We start from the raw sequence: 19,127 nt of genomic DNA, 5'->3' as shown, positions 1-19,127 counted from the left end.
CAGGAATGAGCCCTGCTGCAAAGTATTGCATCAAAAATTGTAATTACATATCCCTGTTAAACAGACTGAAAAACTGGGCCTTATGCACTGGTGCTGGTGCCACGACACTGCATCCTCTCTCATATACTCTATTTGGAGTACAGGAATGAGCCCTGTTGCAAAACATTGTATCAAAAATTGTATTGCATGCCCCTGTTAAACAGGGGCTGAAAAATTGGGCCTTAGGCACTGGTGCTGGTGCCATGACACTGCAACCTCTACCATATACTCCATTTGGAGAGCAGGAATGAGCCCTGTGGCAAAGAATTGCATCAAAAATTGGAATTGCATGCCCCTATTAAACAGGGGCAGACAAATTGGGCCTTAGGCACTGTTTGCTGATGCCACAATACTGCAACCTCTCCCAGATACTCTAGTTGGAGTGCAGGAATGAGCCCTGCTGCAAAGCATTACATCAAAAATTGTATTATATGCCCCTGTTAAACAGTGCTGAAATGAGCCCTGTTGCAAAGCATTGCACCAAAAATTTTAATTACATGCCCGTGTTAAAGAGGGACTGACAAATTAGGCCTTAGGCACTGCAACCTCTACTATATACTATTGTTGGAGTGCAGGAATGAGCCCTGCTGCAAAGCATTGCATCAACAATTGTAATTACATGCCCCTTTTAAACAGGGGGTGAAAAATTTGGCTGGTGGCACTGGTGCTGGTGCCATGACTATGCAACCTCTCCCATATGCTCTATTTGGAGTGCAGGAATGAGACAGGCTGCAAAGCATTGTACGAAAAATTGTAATTACATGTCTGTGTTAAACAGGGACTGAAAAATTGGGCCTTAGGCACTCCAACCTCTACATATACTCTTGTTGGAGTGCAGGAATGAGCCCTGCTGCAAAGCATTGCATCAACAGTTGTAAATACATGCCCCTGTTAAACAGGGGCTGAAAAATTGGGCCTTAGGCACTGGTGCTGGTGCCATGACACTGCAACCTCTACCATATACTCTATTTGGAGTTCAGGAATGAGCTCTGCTGCAAAACATTGCATCAAAAATTTTATTTACATGCCCCTTTTAAACAGGGGCTGAAAAATTGAGCCTATACACTGCAACATCTCCCATATACTCTATTTGGAGTGCAGGAATGAGCCCTGCTCAAAGCATTGCATCAAAAATGTAACGACATGCCAGGGCTGAAAAATTGGGCCTTAGGCACTGGTGCTCGTGCAATCTCTCCCATATACTCTATTTGGAGTGCAGAAATGAGCAATGCTGCAAAACATTGCATCAAAAATTGCAATTACATAACCCTGTTAAACAGGGGCTAAAAAATTGGGCCTTAGGCACTGTTGCTGGTGCCACGACACTGCAGCCTCTCCCATGTACTCTATTTGGAGTGCAGGAATGAGCCCTGTTGCAAAGAATTACATCAAAAATTGTATTACATTCCAGTGTTAAACAGTGGCTGAACAATTGGGCCTTACGCACTGATGCTGGTGCCATGACACTGCAACCTCTACCATATACTCTGTTTGGAGTGCAGGAATGAGCTCTGCTGCAAAACATTGCATCAAAAATTGTATAACATGCCCCTTTTAAACAGGGGCTAAAAAATTGGGCCTATACACTGCAACCTCTACCATATACTCTAGTTGGAGTGCAGGAATGAGCCCTGCTGCAAAGCATTGCATCAATAATTGCAATTACATGCCCCTGTTAAGCAGGGGCCGAAAAATAGGGTCTTATGCACTACTTGCTGGTGCCAATACACTGCAACTTCTACCATATACTCTTGTTGGAGTGCAGAAATGAGCCCTGCTGCAAAGCATTGCATCAAAAATTGCAATTACATGCAACTTTTAAATAGGGGCTGAAAAATTGGGCCTTAGGCACTGTTGCTTGGGCCACGACACAGCAACCTCTCCCATATACTCTATTTGGAGTGCAGGAATGAGCCCTGCTGCAAAGCATTGCATCAAAAATTGTAATTACACACCCCTGTTAAACATGGGCAGAAAAATTGAGCTGGTGGCACTGGTGCTGGTGCCACAATCATGCAACCCTGTCCCATATACTCTATTTGGAGTGCAGGAATGAGACCTGCTGCAAAGCATTGCATCAAAGATTGTAATTACACGTTCCTGTTAAACAGGGGCTGAAAAATTGGGCCTTAGGCACTGCTTGCTGGCGTCACAACACTGCAACCTCTCCCAGATACTCTAGTTGGAGTGCAGGAATGAGCCCTGCTGCGAAGCATTACATCAAAAATTGTATTACATGCCCCTGTTAAACAGTGGCTGAAAAAGTGGGCCTATACACTGCAACATCTCTCATTTATTCTATTTGGAGTGCAGGAATGAGCCCTGCTGCAAAGCATTGCTTCAAAAATTGTAATTACATGCCCATTTTAAACAGGGGCTGAAAAATTGGGCCTTAGGTACTGCTTGCTGGTGCCACAACACTGCAAACATTCCCAGATACTCTAGTTGGAGTGCAGGAATGAGCCCTGCTGCAAAGCATTGCATGAAAAATTGTAATTACATTTCCCTGTTAAATAGGGGCTGAAAAATTGGGCCTTAGCAACTGCTTGCTTCGGCCGCAACACTGTGACCTCACCCATATAATCTATTTGGTGTACAGGAATGAGCTTTGCTTTAAAGATTGTAATTACATGTCCCTGTTAAACAGGAGCTGAAATATTGGGCTTTAGGCACTGGTGCTGGTGCCACAACACTGCAACCTCTCCCATATACTCTATTTGGAGTGCAGGAATGAGCCCTGCTGCAAAGCATTGCATCATAAATTGTAATTACACACCCCTGTTAAACAGGGGCTGAGAAATTGGGCTAGTGGCACTGATGCTGGTGCTATTACCCTGCAACCTCTCCCATATACTCTATTTGGAGTGCAGGAATGAGCCTTGCTGAAAAGCATGGCATCCAAAATTGTAATTACATGCCCCTGTTAAATAGGGGCTGAAAAATTGGGCCTTAGGCACTGCTTGCTGGTGCCACAACACTGCAACCTCTCCCATATACTCTATTTGGAGTGCAGGAATGAGCCCTGCTGCAAAGTATTGCATCAAAATTTGTAATTATACATTCCTGTTAAACAGGGGCTGAAAAATTGGGCCTTAGGCACTGGTGCGGGTGCCATGACATTACAATCTCTCCCATATACTCTATTTGGAGTGCAGAAATGAGCCCTGCTGCAAAGCATTGCATTAAAAATTGTATTACATGTCACTGTTAAACAGGGGCTGAAAAAGTGGGCCTTAGGCACTTGTGTTGGTGCCACGAAACTGCAACCTCTCCCATATACTCTATTTGGAGTGCAGGAATGAGCCTTGCTGCGAAGCATGTCATCACAAATTGTAATTACATGCCCCTGTTAAATAGGGGCTGAAAAATTGGGCCTTAGGCACTGATTGCTGGTGCCACAACACTGCAACCTCTCCCATATACTCTAATTGGGAAGCATTGCATCAAAAATTGTATTACATGCCCCTGTTAAACAGTGGCTGAAAAATTGCGCCTTTACACTGCACACTCTCCCATATACTCTAGTTGGAGTGCAGGAATGAGCCCTGCTGCATATCATTGCATCAAAAATTGTAATTACACGCCCCTGTTAAACAGGGGCTGAAAAATTGAGCCTTAGGCACTGGTGTAGGTGCCACGACACTGCAATCTCTCCCATATACTCTATTTGAACTGCAGGAATGAGCCCTGCTGCAAAGCATTACATCAAAAACTGTATTACATGCCCCTGTTAAGCAGGGGCTTAAAAATTGGGCCTATATACTGCAACCTCTACCACATACACTAGTTGAAGTGCAGGAATGAGCCCTGCTGCAAAGCATTGCATCAAAATTGTAATTACGAAGGCGCATGCGCGGCAGCTCACAAGATGGCCGCTGGCTACTAGAGCTCCGCTCCACCACGGCCCCAAATTGAAAACCGGAGCCCTCGGAACGTCCCGCGACGATCACCACCGGGCCAGGCAGATAGACGAGACTGCCCGGAACCCACGGATGTCGGTCTCGCATCCGCTGCGAAATCTCCTGGGGCAGATGTCAGCGCAAAACGTTCCTGTCAGCTATGCCAAGATGGTGGCGGCGGGACCCAGGACAACACACAGCGCGGATCTCGCTGAGGAGTCCATAGCTGACCAGGACCTGGCCCCTCCATGCTCCCCAGGTGCAGACTTTCCTCCTCTCCCCCAGGCAGCCTCTCCTGCATCCACAGAATCCTTGCTAAGCAGAATGGACAGGGAATGTCCTTCCACCCCCATGCTGGATCCTCACACAGGCATGCTTCTCTCACATGCTGAATCAGATACTGCAGCCCCTGCTCCTAATGACTTTCCCTCTATGATGAAAGCATTTTCTCAACTTCTAGCCAAAAGCCTGGCAGAAAATGCGGCACAGATTACCGCATCCATACATTCTGATTTGCAGCACATAGGGGTGAGAATGGACACTATTGAAAAGAAAGCAGATCAGGCGGTAGCACGAATTAATCAGAATACAGCCAGATTACAGGATCTGCAGGATCAGCTCGAAACCGCATGCGCAAAAATCGAGGACCTCGAGAATAGATCGAGACGTTACAACTTTAGGATCAGGGGACTCCCCGAAACCGAGAAAGATGTCCCTGCTGCTGTGAAGCAACTGATTAAGGACTTAATACCTGATATTGCTGAACAACGTCTGGAACTCGACAGGGCGCACAGGGCCCTACAGCCTCCCCGTTCAGATGGCCTGCCTAGAGACATTATTGTTAAACCACACTTTTATTCTGTAAAGGAAGAGGTTATGAAAAGGGCCAGGTTCTCAGACAACCTCAAACTGCTGGGTCATAAGATTCAAATTTTTACAGATTTGTCACCCTATACGGTACAGAAAAGACGTGCCCTCAAGCCCCTACTTCAGATTCTGGCGGATAAGCAGATTCCTTACAGGTGGTCTTTTCCTCTTCGCCTTAACTTCTCTTATATGAATAAGAGTCATGGATTCTCCTTGTTTGCTGACGGTGAGAGACTTTTATTACAGCTGGGTTTGATTCCTCAGGACCCATCCTCCAGGCAAACCATCAGAGGGACTCCGGCTTCCTCCAAGAGGCCTCCTCCAGCCAGTCCTCTTCAACCAAATTGGCTACAACAGCATTCCAAACGTTCCAAAGAAAATCTCCCGCCCTGATGTGGAATCGTCTACAGAAGAATGGATCTATGCTCCTGATTTTTGCCAGAAACTTCCTTTTTTCTTTGGATATTCGGCCACCTCCAGAACTATCCAGTGACCCCCTCTGAGTCTCCCTCCTTTGGCTCTGGGCCATTAACCTGTTCTTCTCAATTTTTATTTTATTTTATTTTTTTTATTTTTTCATTGCTATTGGACTGGTGGACTCAGGTGGGGAGGGGTGCAGTGGAGTGATTGAGTGGTCTTAGCTCTTGGGGGGAGGGTGGGAGGGTGGGTTGTGAAAGTTTTGTTAATCTACGGTTTTACAAGACTCTAGAAGATTGTATTTATCCTGACCTGGGGTTCACTTTATCGCTCTCTACTTTACATATGTTTCTCTGAGTTTTCCCTGTCAGGAACCGCGGCTTTTGGGCCAGGCTGGCACACCTTTTTCTGCTGGCAATTACTGGGGGGGGGGTTTGGCAAACGGGGTCCCTGCTGTTGTAGGGGGCAGCCTGACCCAGCCCTACGCCCGGCTGGAGTGGGCTGCCTTGCCGGGGCCTTGTTTTGGGGGAGGAGGGGACATGGGAGTGTTTGGACCTACTGAGTAGGCATCTTGATTGAAATCACAGTGACCAGTAACAGGGTTCTGTTATTTGTATTTTTCAATTTTCTTTGTTTCATTACTGGTGGTTAGTAATATTTCAGATTTGTTTTTCTTCTCAGGGACGTTCTGCCTATGAGTGTTCTTATGGGCTTTTGTTTCAGCTCTCATTTTCTTGTTTTAGTTCTCCAGTTTCTGGGGCCGTGGTGGACCCAGTGCACCTCCGACAGGTTTCTAGAGCACCTCTGGTGCCCTTGGGAACTCTACTGGTGGTCCTATAATTAGGAATAACCGGTCCTCTTAGATTACGGGGGCGGAATGACCCATACATTCCGCCCGAGGGGTGGGCAGGGGTTTGGGGACCCCAGATTTCATGGGGTGACGTTTTCGATAAGGCTTATGAATACATTTGATGTTACACTGGTGTTAATAACATTGTCTCTTTCTTCCCCTTCTCTTTCTTTCCTTCCTCTTTTCACCTCTTTTCTATGGCTCCTCTCTTTTGCTCAATTTTGCAGTGCCTGGACCCGTGACGGGCCGTGGTCTTCCTTCCCAGGCCCCGGCGAGTTGGCTCCCACTTTGCTCCTACTCCTTCAAGTAGTGCTGTTTCGCTACACGGGTAAGAATGCAGCCTATCAGCTAGCCTCTACACACATTTCTCATGCCTAGTCCCACCAATTCAGCTCCCACTCTCAAAATCTTTTCACATAACACTCAGGGACTCAACTCCCCTGTCAAACGCAGGAAAATGTTCCAAAGTTATTGGTCTATGCATGCAGATGTTCTCTTATTACAAGAGACTCACTTCCCAGCTTCATATAATCCTACCTTTCTCCACCAACACTTCCCCCAATTTTTTCTATCCTCCGCATCGAACAAAACAAAGGGGGTGGCCATATGCCTGGCCAAACATATTAATCTCTCACACCATGAGACTGTATCGGACCCGCTGGGAAGATACATTGTGGTATCGGGGAAGATTGATGGAGAGATGTATACCTTTATATCTTACTATGCCCCCAACAAAGGGCAGAGGGCTTTCTTTGACTCCTTACTTCATAAGATTAAACCTCATCTTAGGGGTACTATCATCCTTGGGGGAGACTCGAACGTTGCTTTTGATTCTTCCTTGGACAAATCGGGTAATGGCTGTCAAAAAACCAGACATCCGCCTAGACAAAGCGTTAAGATCGCCCAATCACTTCACTCAGCAGGCCTGATCGATATTTGGAGGGAAGTCAACCCCCATACAAAAGACTACACACACTTTTCAGCGCCCCATAATACTCTGGCCAGGATAGACCACATCTTTGTCCGCCCCACATCGATCCCCCTTGTCATTTGCTCTAAGATTGTGGATACTCCATTATCTGATCACTCCATGGTCACTCTGAGTATAAACAGGCCAATGGGGATGAGGTTCCCACCTCGTTGGCGGCTACAGGAATCCCTTTTAAGCGATCCTGCCCATTGTTCGGTTATTGAGGGCTTTATTCAAGACTATTTCCGTAACAATACGACTGATGATGTTTCCCCTATGACGATCTGGGCGGCTCATAAGACAGTTGTTAGAGGAGACATAATCAAATTATCGGCAAAACTTAGAGCGGAACATAAAACTGACACGATAAAGCTGACTAATGATTTCAGATCGTTGGCTAGGCTTCACAAGCGTCACCCTACTCCGGCCTCCCTCGCTCAATTGGATAAGGCTAGGACCCTATTAAATTTGCACTTAACGACAGCAGCAGAAAGACATCTTAGATGGACAGGCGCTAGATTTTATAGTCAACGAGATAGGATCGGTTCCAAACTTGCTGTTAAACTAAGCCCCAAACACCGCATCTTAGCTTTTCCTAAAATTAAATTGCCATCAGGTGAGTTATCACAGAATCCAGAGAAAATAATGAAGGCCTTTCTTCAGTTTTATACTAAACTTTATGAAAAGTCACCCGATCTCTCGGGATCGACTCGGAAGACCTTCCTAGATTCCCTCCCACTGCCCTCCCTGACTACTGATCACAAAGACCTCTTGGAAACCCCGTTTACCCAGGAAGAAGTGTTACATACAATCAACTCCTTGAAAACAGGCTCTTCCCCCGGTCCAGATGGTTTTTCTACGGGTTACTATAAGAAGTTTAGCTCCACCTTAGCACCTTACCTGGTCTCCCTATTCAACTCCCTTAGGAAGGGGTCACCTCTGAGTGTAGACCTTAATTCGGCTTATATTTCGGTAATACCCAAGCCAGGAAAGGACGTCAGTGAAGTGGGAAACTATCGTCCTATATCTCTCATAAATAATGACATTAAAGTTATGACTAAGATATTGGCCAATAGGATAGCGAGCTTTATTCCCTCATACATACATAGAGACCAGGTGGGTTTTATTCCCGGGAGACAGGGTCCGGACCAGATAAGACGATCCATCGATGTCATTTCTCTCCTCAATTCCCAATGGGATGGAGGTCCCCCTCAGGAAGGGTTCCTCCTTTCGATCGATCTACACAAAGCGTCCGACTCGATCGACTGGGATTATTTATCGGATATCCTGCACAGATGGGGATTTGGCCCTTCTTTCCTTAATCTTATCAATTCACTTTACTCCACCCCTTCCGCCCAAATACGCTTGTTGGGTAGATATTCCGCTCCATGCCGCATTAGAAGAGGTACTAGACAGGGCTGGCCACTATCCCCCCCTGCTGTTTGCAATTGCAATAGAAACCCTAGCGATAGCTATTCGGACGAACCCTGACATTCGGGGGGTGGTATGTGGGGACCAGATCCATAAATGTGCATTATATGCAGATGATCTACTTTTGTATATTACCTCTCCCCTAATTTCTTTACCGATGATCTACAAGGTGTTGGGTAAGTTTAGTGGGATTTCTGGACTTAGAGTTAACATGCATAAATCAATGGCATTGAACGTTAACATTCCACCGGACCGCCTTCTGCAGCTTGTTAGAAACTTTGATTTTGTGTGGGCTCCCAAAGAAATCTCTTATCTGGGGATCAAACTGACTCCTAACATCAAAGATCTGTTTAATGCAAATTATCCCCCTATGTTAGCCAACTGCAGAAGAGATCTGGAACAGTGGTCGAGGTGTGGTCTGTCCTGGCTAGGTAGGGTACATGCTGTCAAAATGACGCTCCTTCCCCGTACTCTGTACTTGTTTCGATCTCTTCCCATTCCGATCCGAAAACAGTTCCTTAACAAATTACAATCTGAGATCATCCGCTTTGTCTGGGGGAAAAAGGGTTACCGATGCCCATCTAGAAATTTGCTTCGCTTAAAATCTCAAGGAGGGTTGGGTCTCCCTGATCTTTGGAACTATTATCTGGCAGCACAATTGTCGCAGATTTCTCTGGTCTTCTCCAAAGGTACAAAACCGGACTGGCTCTCTATGGAGAGAAAAGCAGTCCCACTTCACACGATAGACTTCCTTCTTTGGTGCAATCCGAAGGTGCGACCAGCCATCATGTCACCTACACTATCCCACTCTGTAGCCCTCTGTTCAAAGCTATTCAAACGTAATACTCTGACCTCTCCACTGAAACCGCTGGCCCACCTATTTAACAACTCCAATTTCCCTCCTGGGTTGAACATTCAGGCTTTTAAATGGTGGACTGACAAAGGGCTATATCGCATAGGCCACTTTCTTTCTCCTGGGGGTCCCCTGACCCTTTCTCACTGTAGAAAGAAACTGGAAATGCCGGATACGGAATTATTCAGATTTTCCCAAATATCTCATTTTTTAAAATCAATATGGTCTGATCAACGGACACCCCCCTCCATCACTCCTTACGAACACTGGTGTGTTAATACTGCAGACCAGAAAGGCGGCATCTCTCTGATTTACACAGTGCTCCTGATGAGGATGGGAAAGCCGACGTACGCTCGGGCATGGGAGGAAGACACGGGAAGCTCATGGTCACTGACTGAGTGGTCCCAGGCAGCTACACGCTCTTTTACAGGTATTTACAATATTTCATTAATAGAAGCCAGCCTTAAAATTTTATTCCGTTGGTATTATGTCCCCACTAGATTGGCACGGATGTTCCCAGGTACTTCATCCCTATGCTTTAGAGGCTGCGAGTTGGAGGGTACTATGATACATATATGGTGGACCTGCCCACATATCCGTTCTTTTTGGCAGAAAATTTTTCGTACCATCAACATAGTATCCGATACCACTGTACATCCTAATCCAAATGTAGCTCTTCTCAATCAATACATCCCCAACCTATCCAAACATAAACAGAAACTTGCCTTCTTCATATTGTTGGGTGCTAAAACTACGATAGCGAAGGCCTGGAAGAAGCCTACGGTCTCTTTCTAGTGTTGTAGAAGGAAAATCTCTTGGATTATGTCGCAGGAACACCTAGTGGCTAAATTGAATGATAAGGTTGAGAGCTTCTATGCCACCTGGGATCCATGGGCCGCTTATTGCCACTTTCCCCTTAGACCTGGCTTGTCATGTTGATTTTTCTTGTAGATACACAAGTACTACCCTTTCTGTTTCTATTCTCCTTTTCGCTCTTTCTTTTCCCACGTTTTCTTCTTTTCTCTCTAGGGGGGTATCTTTCCCTCCCTCTCCATATGTTCTACAAAACTTGTTATGACACCCACGCACATTAGAAGGTCAGAGGTTGGTTAGGGAATTGGGGGATTACGGTCTGACCTACTACCTAAATGTACTTATAAAACAATTTTCTATCTTTGACTCTGTGGCCCAGGAAGCCAGTTATGTGGACAAACTCTACCAGTGGGGGGTGGGTGTGGTGGGGGGTATCGGGGTGCTCTCTGGGAGTCCTAGGCCCTCACACAGTTAGCTCCCATTGGGGTGGGGGGGCCTGGACTCTCGGGGGTCGCTCTGGGGCCCTATACCGGATCCCCCGTTTTTATAATTCTTTTTTTTTTTTTTTTTATTATTCTCGTTTTTATCATACTTCTGGTTTCCTGAACCTGATTGATCTGTATTGGAGGGGTCTCCCCTACCAGTTCAGACCATTTTTGAGGGTGTTCATGAATAGGTTAAATTTTGCTTATTGTATGGCTCTCTCATGATATTCTATTTGTCTCAATTACACGTATTTCATTTGTTTAGTGGTACATGTATAATGGTCGCCTTACTGTTCTATGTATCTTTATTGCAATGGAGCCAATGCTATTCTGTTTAACTATGAAAATACAATAAAACTTTCTTGAAGCAAAATTGTAATTACATGCCCCTGTTAAACAGGGGCTGAAAATTGGGCCTTAGGCACTGGTGCTGGTGCCATGACACTGCAACTTCTCCCATATACTCTATTTGGAGTGCAGGAATGAGCCCTGCTTCAAAGCATTGCATCATAAATTGTAATTACACACCCCTGTTAAACAGGGGCTGAGAAATTGGGCTGGTGGCACTGGTGCTGGTGCCACAACATTGCAACCTCTCCCAGATACTCTAGTTGGAGTGCAGGAATGAGCCTTGCTGCAAAGCATTGCATAAAAATTGTATTACATGCCCCTGTTAAACAGGGGCTGAAAGATTGGGCACATACGGCAGGCAAACTTGTGGTCGGGGACAGGCAGAGGTTGGAAACAGGCTACCATAGTCAGAAGTCCAATCCAGGGTCAGTGCATGTAAACAGAGGCAGACAAGGTTGCAGGGTAATCCAGGAGAGTAGCCAGGGAGAGCCTGGTGTTCAGGATCAGGAGAAGTCAAACAAGGTAACAGCAGGTATACAGGAACAAGCTGAGACAATCCAGCACTGACTCCAAGTGACTCATCTAAATAGGGCACTGTGCGCCGTGATTCGTTGTCGTGCATGCATGCGCACACATACCAGTGCAAAGAATGTGCCTAGTGCGCATATCTATTCCAATGGATGTGTCTATCTATTCCAATGGATGCGCCTATCTATCTGTCGGACCAGCATACAGACAAACGGTTTTCCCGATTTGAGTCCGTCGGAATTGAGTCCGTCAGATTAATTTGAAACATGTTCTATTTCTAGGTCTGTCTGATTTTTTTTACAAAAAACGATCGGATTAACCCATACACAATCGGATTGTCTATCCCCTGGAAGGATTTTCCCCCTTCCTGACCAGGCCATTTTTTGTGATTCGGCACTGCATCGCTTCAACTGACAATTGCGCGGTCGTGCGACGTTGTACCCAAACAAAATTTACATCCTTTTTTCCTCCAAAATAGAGCTTTCTTTTGCGGGTATTTAATCACCTCTGCGGTTTTTATTTTTTGCACTATAATCATTTTTTTTTGCTATAATAAATATCCCATAAAAAATAAAACAAATTTCTTCCTCAGTTTTGGTCAATATATATTATTCTACATATTTTTGGTAAAAAAAAAAAATCACAATAAGCGTATATTGATTGGTTTTCGCAAAAGTTATCGGGCCTACAAAATAAGGGATAGATTTATGGCATTTTTACCATTTTTTTTACTAGTAATGGTGGCGAATAGGGATGAGCTTGGTGTTCGAGTCGCACGCATGTTCGACTCGAACACCGGCTGTTCGCCCATTCAGCAAAGCCAGAACTCTGTGGGTCGTTCACACCAAATTTGCGTGGCACTCATGGCCCACAATGCACTGCGCCATCGCAGTGCATTGCTGGCTCATGATTGGCAATCAATCACAGCACTGGCAACGAGGAGAGGCATGATTGGCCATAGGCACCTATATTGCTGTTCTCTAATTGAGCCATCTGCAGGAATTAGTGAGTGTTGTGTGCTTCCAGTGTAGTATACACCTGTATCTACCTATATTGCTGTTCTCTAATTGAGCCATCTGCAGGAGTTAGTGGGTGTTGTGTGCTTCCAGTGCAGTATACACCTGTATCTTCCTTTACTGTATTGCTGTTCTCTGATTGAGCCATCTGCAGGAGTTAGTGGGTGTTGTGTGCCTCCAGCACAGTATACACCTGTATTTACCCTTTATTGCTGTTCTCTAATAGAGCCATCTGCAGAAGTTAGTGGGTGTTGTGTGGTTCCAGCATAGTATACACCTGCATCTACCTTTATTGATGTTCTCTGATTGAGCCATCTGCAGGAGTTAGTGGGCGTTGTGTGCTTCCAGTGCAGTATACATCTGTATATACCCTTTATTGCTGTTCTCTAATAGAGCCATCTGCAGGCATTAGTGGATGTTGTGTGCCTCCAACACAGTATACACCTGTATCTACCCTTTATTGCTGGTGTTCTCTAATACAGCCATCTGCAGGAGTTAGTTGGTGTTGTGTGCCTCCAACACAGTATACATCTGTATCTACTCTTTATTGCTATTCTCTAATAAAGCCATCTGCAGGAGTTAGTGGGTATTGTGTGCCTCTAGCACAGCACAATATACACCTGTATCTACCCTTTATTGCTGGTGTTCTCTAATACAGCCATCTGCTGGAGTTTGTGGGTGTTGTGTGCCTCCCACACAGCACAATATACACCTGTCTCTACCCTTTATTGCTGGTGTTCTATAATAAAGGCATCTGCAGGATTTAGTGGTTGTTTTGTGCCTCCAGCACAGCCCAGTATACACCTATATCTACCCATTATTGCTGGTGTTCTCTAATACAGCCATCTGCAGGAGTTAGTGGGTGTTGTGTGTTTCCAGCGCAGTATACACCTGTATTTACCCTTTATTGCTGTTCTCTAATTGAGCCATCTGCAGAAGTTAGTGGGTGTTGTGTACTTCCAGCACAGTATACACCTGTATCTACCCTTTATTGTTGTACTCTAATTGAGTCATCTGCAGGAGTTAGTGGGTGTTGAGATAAACCACCACACACAACTGCAACAAATCTCGGAGGGCATCGTTAATAAATTCCTGGAAAACTTCAAAGGCCAAAAGGCTTTACCAGGTATTCATAATGGCCTGTTCTGGTATTAAACGCAGTTTTCCACTCGTCACCCTCCTTAATGTGTACGAGATTGTATGATCCTCTCAAGACAAGCTTCGTGAAAACCGTTGCTCCCTTGAGGTGGTCAAATTACTCTGTAATCAGTGGAATTGGGTAGGCATTCTTAATCATGACACGATTGAGGCCCCTATAATCTATGCAAGGTCTCAGTTCACTGATCTTCTTTTTCACAAAGAAGAAACCAGCAACAGCAGGAGATGAGGATTTGCGGATGAAACTCGAGGAAGTGCATCAGCAACATACTCCTCCATGACCTTATCCTCCAAAACCGACAAAGGGTAAACCCGGCCACGAGGAGGTATGTCACCAGGTTGAAGGTCAATTACTCAATCATAAGACCAGTGTGGAGGCAAACTACCGGCTTGACCCCTATCAAAAACATCGCCAAAATCACGGTACTCCTCCGGCAGGGAGGGAAGTGAAGAGGTGCACAGGACCTTGGATACCTTCAGGAAGCATATCTCACTGCATTGTGGTGACCGGGAGAGAACCTCAGCACAGAGCCAACCAAAAGAGGGGTTGTGCCTCTGTAACCAAGGATAACCAATAACCAGCGGAAACCTGGGTGAGGAAATAACTTGGAATTGTATTATCTCATGGTGAAGAGCCCCTACGGCCATGGACAATGGAACCGTCTCATGAGTCACATGGGCAGGCTGTAAATGTCTCCCATTAAGAGATTCAATGGCAAGTGGAGTGTCACGCAGATGCAGCGGAATCAAGTGCTGCAAACAAATGCAGCATCAATGAACAGGTCTGCTGCCCCAGAGTCGATTAGAGCCTGTATCTCGATGGACGGCTCAGCCCAAGAAAGGGTCTTATCCTTCTGGATAACTGGGGACGAAACAATAACACCTAAGGTCTGTCCATGACAGGACCTCAAGGTTCGGGCGTTCCCTGGACGGGTAGGACAAGACTTCAAAAAGTGACTTGCCTGGCCACAATAAAGGCACAATCTATCCCTCCTCCTAAAGGCTCTCTCATCCACAGAGAGACGCATGAAGCCCAGGTGTATGGGTTCATCTTCACTGACCAACTCGGTACCAGGAGGCATGGGAGGTGAGTGAGGCATGGGTGGGACTACAAAGCTCGGAGGCAAATGTACAGGAGGCTTCCGCAAGCGCTCCTTAAGAGAAAGTCTTTCTCTGAGTCTGGAGTCAATGAGGATGGAAAACGAGATCAAGTTCTCCAGCTCTGTGGGTATATCTCGGGCTGCTATCTCCTTGATGGAATCCGAGAGACCATGAGAAAAAGCAGCCAATCCATGAGGGCCTCATTGTTCCAAGCAACCTCTGCTGCAAGAGTACAGAATTAAATGGCATAGTCGGCAACAGTTCTCGTACTCTGTTTTTTGGACATGAGGCACTTGGAAGCAGAAACGGAGCATGCGGGGACGTCAAAAACCCTTTTAAAGGAGGCCACAAACTGAGGGTAACTCAAGACACCAGGTTTTTTCGTCTCCCATAGAGGGTTAGCCCAGGCCAAGGCTCTCTCAGAAAGCAAAGATATCATGAAACCTACTTTGCTTCTGTCCGTGGGAAACGCCTGGGGCAGCATTTCGAAGTATATCTCAACCTGATTGAGAAACCCTCAGCATTGAACTGGATCACCCCAAATCAGGAAGTGGAGCAGAACCAGGCATACCTCTTATAGATCGGGTAGTCAGCCAGTCCAAAGTTCATTAACCAGATCGGATAATTAGCCAGACCTGAAGTCAGGGATCCAAGGAGAGCAACTGCAAGCAGGATAAGGAGCCAGGAGGGATGTCAGCAAGCCAGTCTTGAAACAAACATCAGGAGATGGTTCCTCGTGAAGTGACCAATGCGAAGGCAGAGGAGAAGTGAGCTGGAAGGCTTTAAATAGGCAGGTCAGACGCACATCCTCGGTAACAGCTGATAACTGTGGAGAGAGAAGAGGCTGGCAATTAGCCGACAGCTGAGCAGCCAGCCCAGAGGAGGAAGGGCTAAACAGCCCTGACACTACCCCAATTGCTGGTGTTCTGCTGATCCTATACCACAGGCAGCTCCAGTAATTACAGGCGATTCAGTTCGTATAGGTAGCGCTATACAAGTCACTCATTCATTCCTTCATTCACAGTTAGTGTATTGTGTCATCTGCACAGTGTGCACCTAAAGCTACCCCAATTGCTGGTGTTCTGCTGATCCTATACCGCAGGCAGCTCCAGTAATTACAGTCAGTGTACTGTTTCATCTGCTCAGTGTGAACCTAGAGCTACCCCAATTGCTGGTGTTCTCACCTCCCTGCAGGCCATTAGTATGTCTGTAAGGCCAACAAGGAGAGGCAGACAGGCACGAGCCAATAAAAGAGGGCAAGCAGGCTCTGTGTCTAGAGACAACAGTGCTGGTCGTGGACGCGGTGCATCGTCATCAGCACGTGGCCATGGGACACTCTTGTCCTTATTTTCGGTAGCTGGACGTGTTGAGCCACATCATGCCAAAGACTTGGTAGAGTGGATGACCAAGCCCTCTTCATCCTCCTCATCCTCTCTCACTGATACTTAGCTAGAAGACGGCAGTAGCGTGAGCGCAGAGAGAGGGGATACTCAAGAAGGACAGCAATCTGGCAGTCATGTTCCACAAGCTGCAGCATACTGCCAGGTTTGCTCCAGTGATGAAGAGGGAGGGGATGATGAGGTCACTGACTCCACGTGGGTGCCTGGTAGGAGAGAGGAGGAGGAGGAGGCACATCTCCAATGAGGCAGGATGCCCTCCGGGGGCCAGCTTAGGGGCAGCACACTGACTAAATCACACCACAGAGCTCCGCCTGTGTAGGGCGCTGCCTCTGCGCGTCATTCTAAAAGTTGCTACTTGCAACATATGTCTCAAGCGTATCTCGCGTGGCCAAAAACATCAGCCACTTGGGCACCACATGCTTGACCAGACATATGTTGACCTGCCATGCAGCTTGTTGGCAAGCATACCTCAAAGATCCACACCAAAGAACAAAGCAGACCTCTCCTTGCTCCTTATCAGCAGGGATCTCCAACCCCACTAGACCTTCAGTCCTCTCTGAAACCTTCACTGAGAGGAATAAAGGTGTAGAGTTAGGTGTGCCACAGCCAATTGCTTGCGGGCACTCTGCTAGCAGTACACCCACGTCCGATTGTAGCAGGCAAATTTCCCTGTCCCAGCTGCTTGACCATAGAAAGAAGTTGACTCCCAGCCATCCACATGCCCAGTGGTTGAATGCTAGCTCGGCTAAATTGCTAGCACTTCAACTGCTGCATTTTCAGTTGGTAGACTCGGCCCCCTTCCATGAGTTTGTGCAATGTGCGGTTCCTTAGTGGCAGATCACAAATGCCACTTTTTCTCACGGAAGGTGATTCCGGCTCTCTACCGGCATGTGGAAGGCAATGTATTTGCCTTGCTGGACAGGGCAGTCAGCTGTAAGGTGCATATTACCGCTGACTCATGGTCCAGCAGGCATGGACAGGGACGTTACCTGTCTTTCACGGCCCATTGGGTCACTCTTCTGGCAGCTGGGAAGGATGCAGGACAAGGTGCAGTAGTGTTGGAGGTTGTTCAGCCACCACCCCTCCAAAATGCTACTACTGGTTGTGACACACCTCTCTCCTCCCCCCCTCCTCTTCTTCTTCCTCCATGGCCTGTTCCAGTGCTCTGTCCTCGGAACCAGCGGTGCTCCGTGGGCGTTCAAGGGGCTACAAAAGTACGCAGGCAAAAAGATGCCATGCCGTGCTTGGCTTGGTTTGTTTGAGGGAGAGGAGCCACACTGGGGCAGATATTTTGTCAGCTCTGCAGGGGCAGGCCGAGAGGTGGTTGACACCATGCCAGCTTAAGGCAGGAATGGTGGTTTGCGACAATGGCACCAACCTCCTCTCTGCCCTCTGACAGGGACAACTGACCCATGTGCCCTGTGTGTCTCATGTCCTTAACCTGGTGGTGCAGCGGTTCTTGGGCAGGTACCTGGGCTTACAGGATGTCCTGAAGCAGGCCAGGAAAGTCTGTGTGCATTTCTGCCGATAATTTAATGCCAGTGCTCGGCTGGCTGAGCTCCAAAAGGAGTTGAACCTTCCCAAGAACTGCCTTAAATGTGACATGCCCACCAGGTGAAACTCAACGTTGGCCATGCTGCAGTGGCTGCACATGCAGCAGAGGGCCATCAATGAGTACCTGTGCAACTACGGCACCAGGACAGGGTCAGGGGAGCTGAGTTTTTTCTCACCATGCCAGTGGGGCATGAGCAGGGATGCATGCACTGTCCTGTCCATATGAGGAGGCCACAAGGATGGTGAGCAGTGACAGTGCATGCATCAGTGACACTCTTGTCCACTCTTGGAGATTCTTGTCCACCTCTTGGAGCATACGCTGGGTGGAATAATGGACATTGCACTTGAGACAGAACTGAGGCTGTAAGAGGAGGACTTCCTTGCCTCTCAAGGCCCCCTTTATCCAGAAAGTGTTCCTGCTGTCCCACCCATCTGGCACTCAGCATCAGCAGCAGCAGTCTGGTAGGGATGATTTACAGTCCCAAGAAACCCGTGTACTTCTACGTGGCTGGGAGGAGGTGGTTGCGGATCATATTGTCCTTAGTGACCCAGAGGACTCCAGACTGAATGCCTCAGCTAACCTATGCTGCATGGCCTCCCTGATCCTGCAAAGCCTGCGGAAGGATCCTCATATTCTGCGGATCAAGGAGAGGGATCATTACTGGCTGGCCACTCTCCATGATCCACAGTACAAGGGTAAGGTTGCCGACCTTATCTTGTCGTCGCAGAGGGAGAAGAGGATGAGACATCTCCGGGAGGCCTTGCAGCAAGGTCTGTGCAACGCGTTCCCAGAGACTGGGAGGTTACAAATTCCTGGTCCTGGACAATGTGTTGCTGAGGCTTCGGTCAGAAGGATCGGTGGAGAAGGTGGCCATCTGACCGATGCATTCAGACAACTTTTTAGTCCACATCCCCAAGGTATGATCGGTTCCAGCAACCATCGCCAGTGTCTGATTTACAGTGCAAGAATACCTAGGGGCAAGGTCAGACTTGGACACCTTTCCCACCGAAAATCCTCTGGCTTACTGGGTCTTGAAGATGGATCACTGGCCAGAGCTTGCACAGTATGAATTGATCTACTGGCCTGTCCTGCATCCAGCATTTTTTAGGAACGCACCTTCAGTGCTACTGGTGGCTTTGTAACCGATCACAGGGTGCGCCTGTCCACTGACCCGGTTGATTGACTGACCTTCATAAAGATGAATCAGTCTTGGATCATTACCAGCTATCAAGCACCTTAAGGTGATGTAACCGAATATTTTTTTTTTAAATATCACATCCCTTCAAGACTGCCTATGCTGATGCTGAGTGACTGTCCTGTTATGTTGACTGTTTATCCACTTCCTCCTCCGCTGATATCTTGGAAGTACTTTTTTGGTTCTGGGTGATGCCACC

This window comes from Lithobates pipiens, unplaced genomic scaffold, assembly GCF_037356315.1.
Source record: "Lithobates pipiens isolate NorthernLeopardFrog02 unplaced genomic scaffold, aLitPip1_a1.2 Scaffold_160, whole genome shotgun sequence".
In the NCBI taxonomy this organism is placed as follows: Eukaryota; Metazoa; Chordata; class Amphibia; order Anura; family Ranidae; genus Lithobates; species Lithobates pipiens.
The sequence above is the reverse complement of the archived record's forward strand: the minus strand, read 5'-3'. Positions refer to the sequence as shown.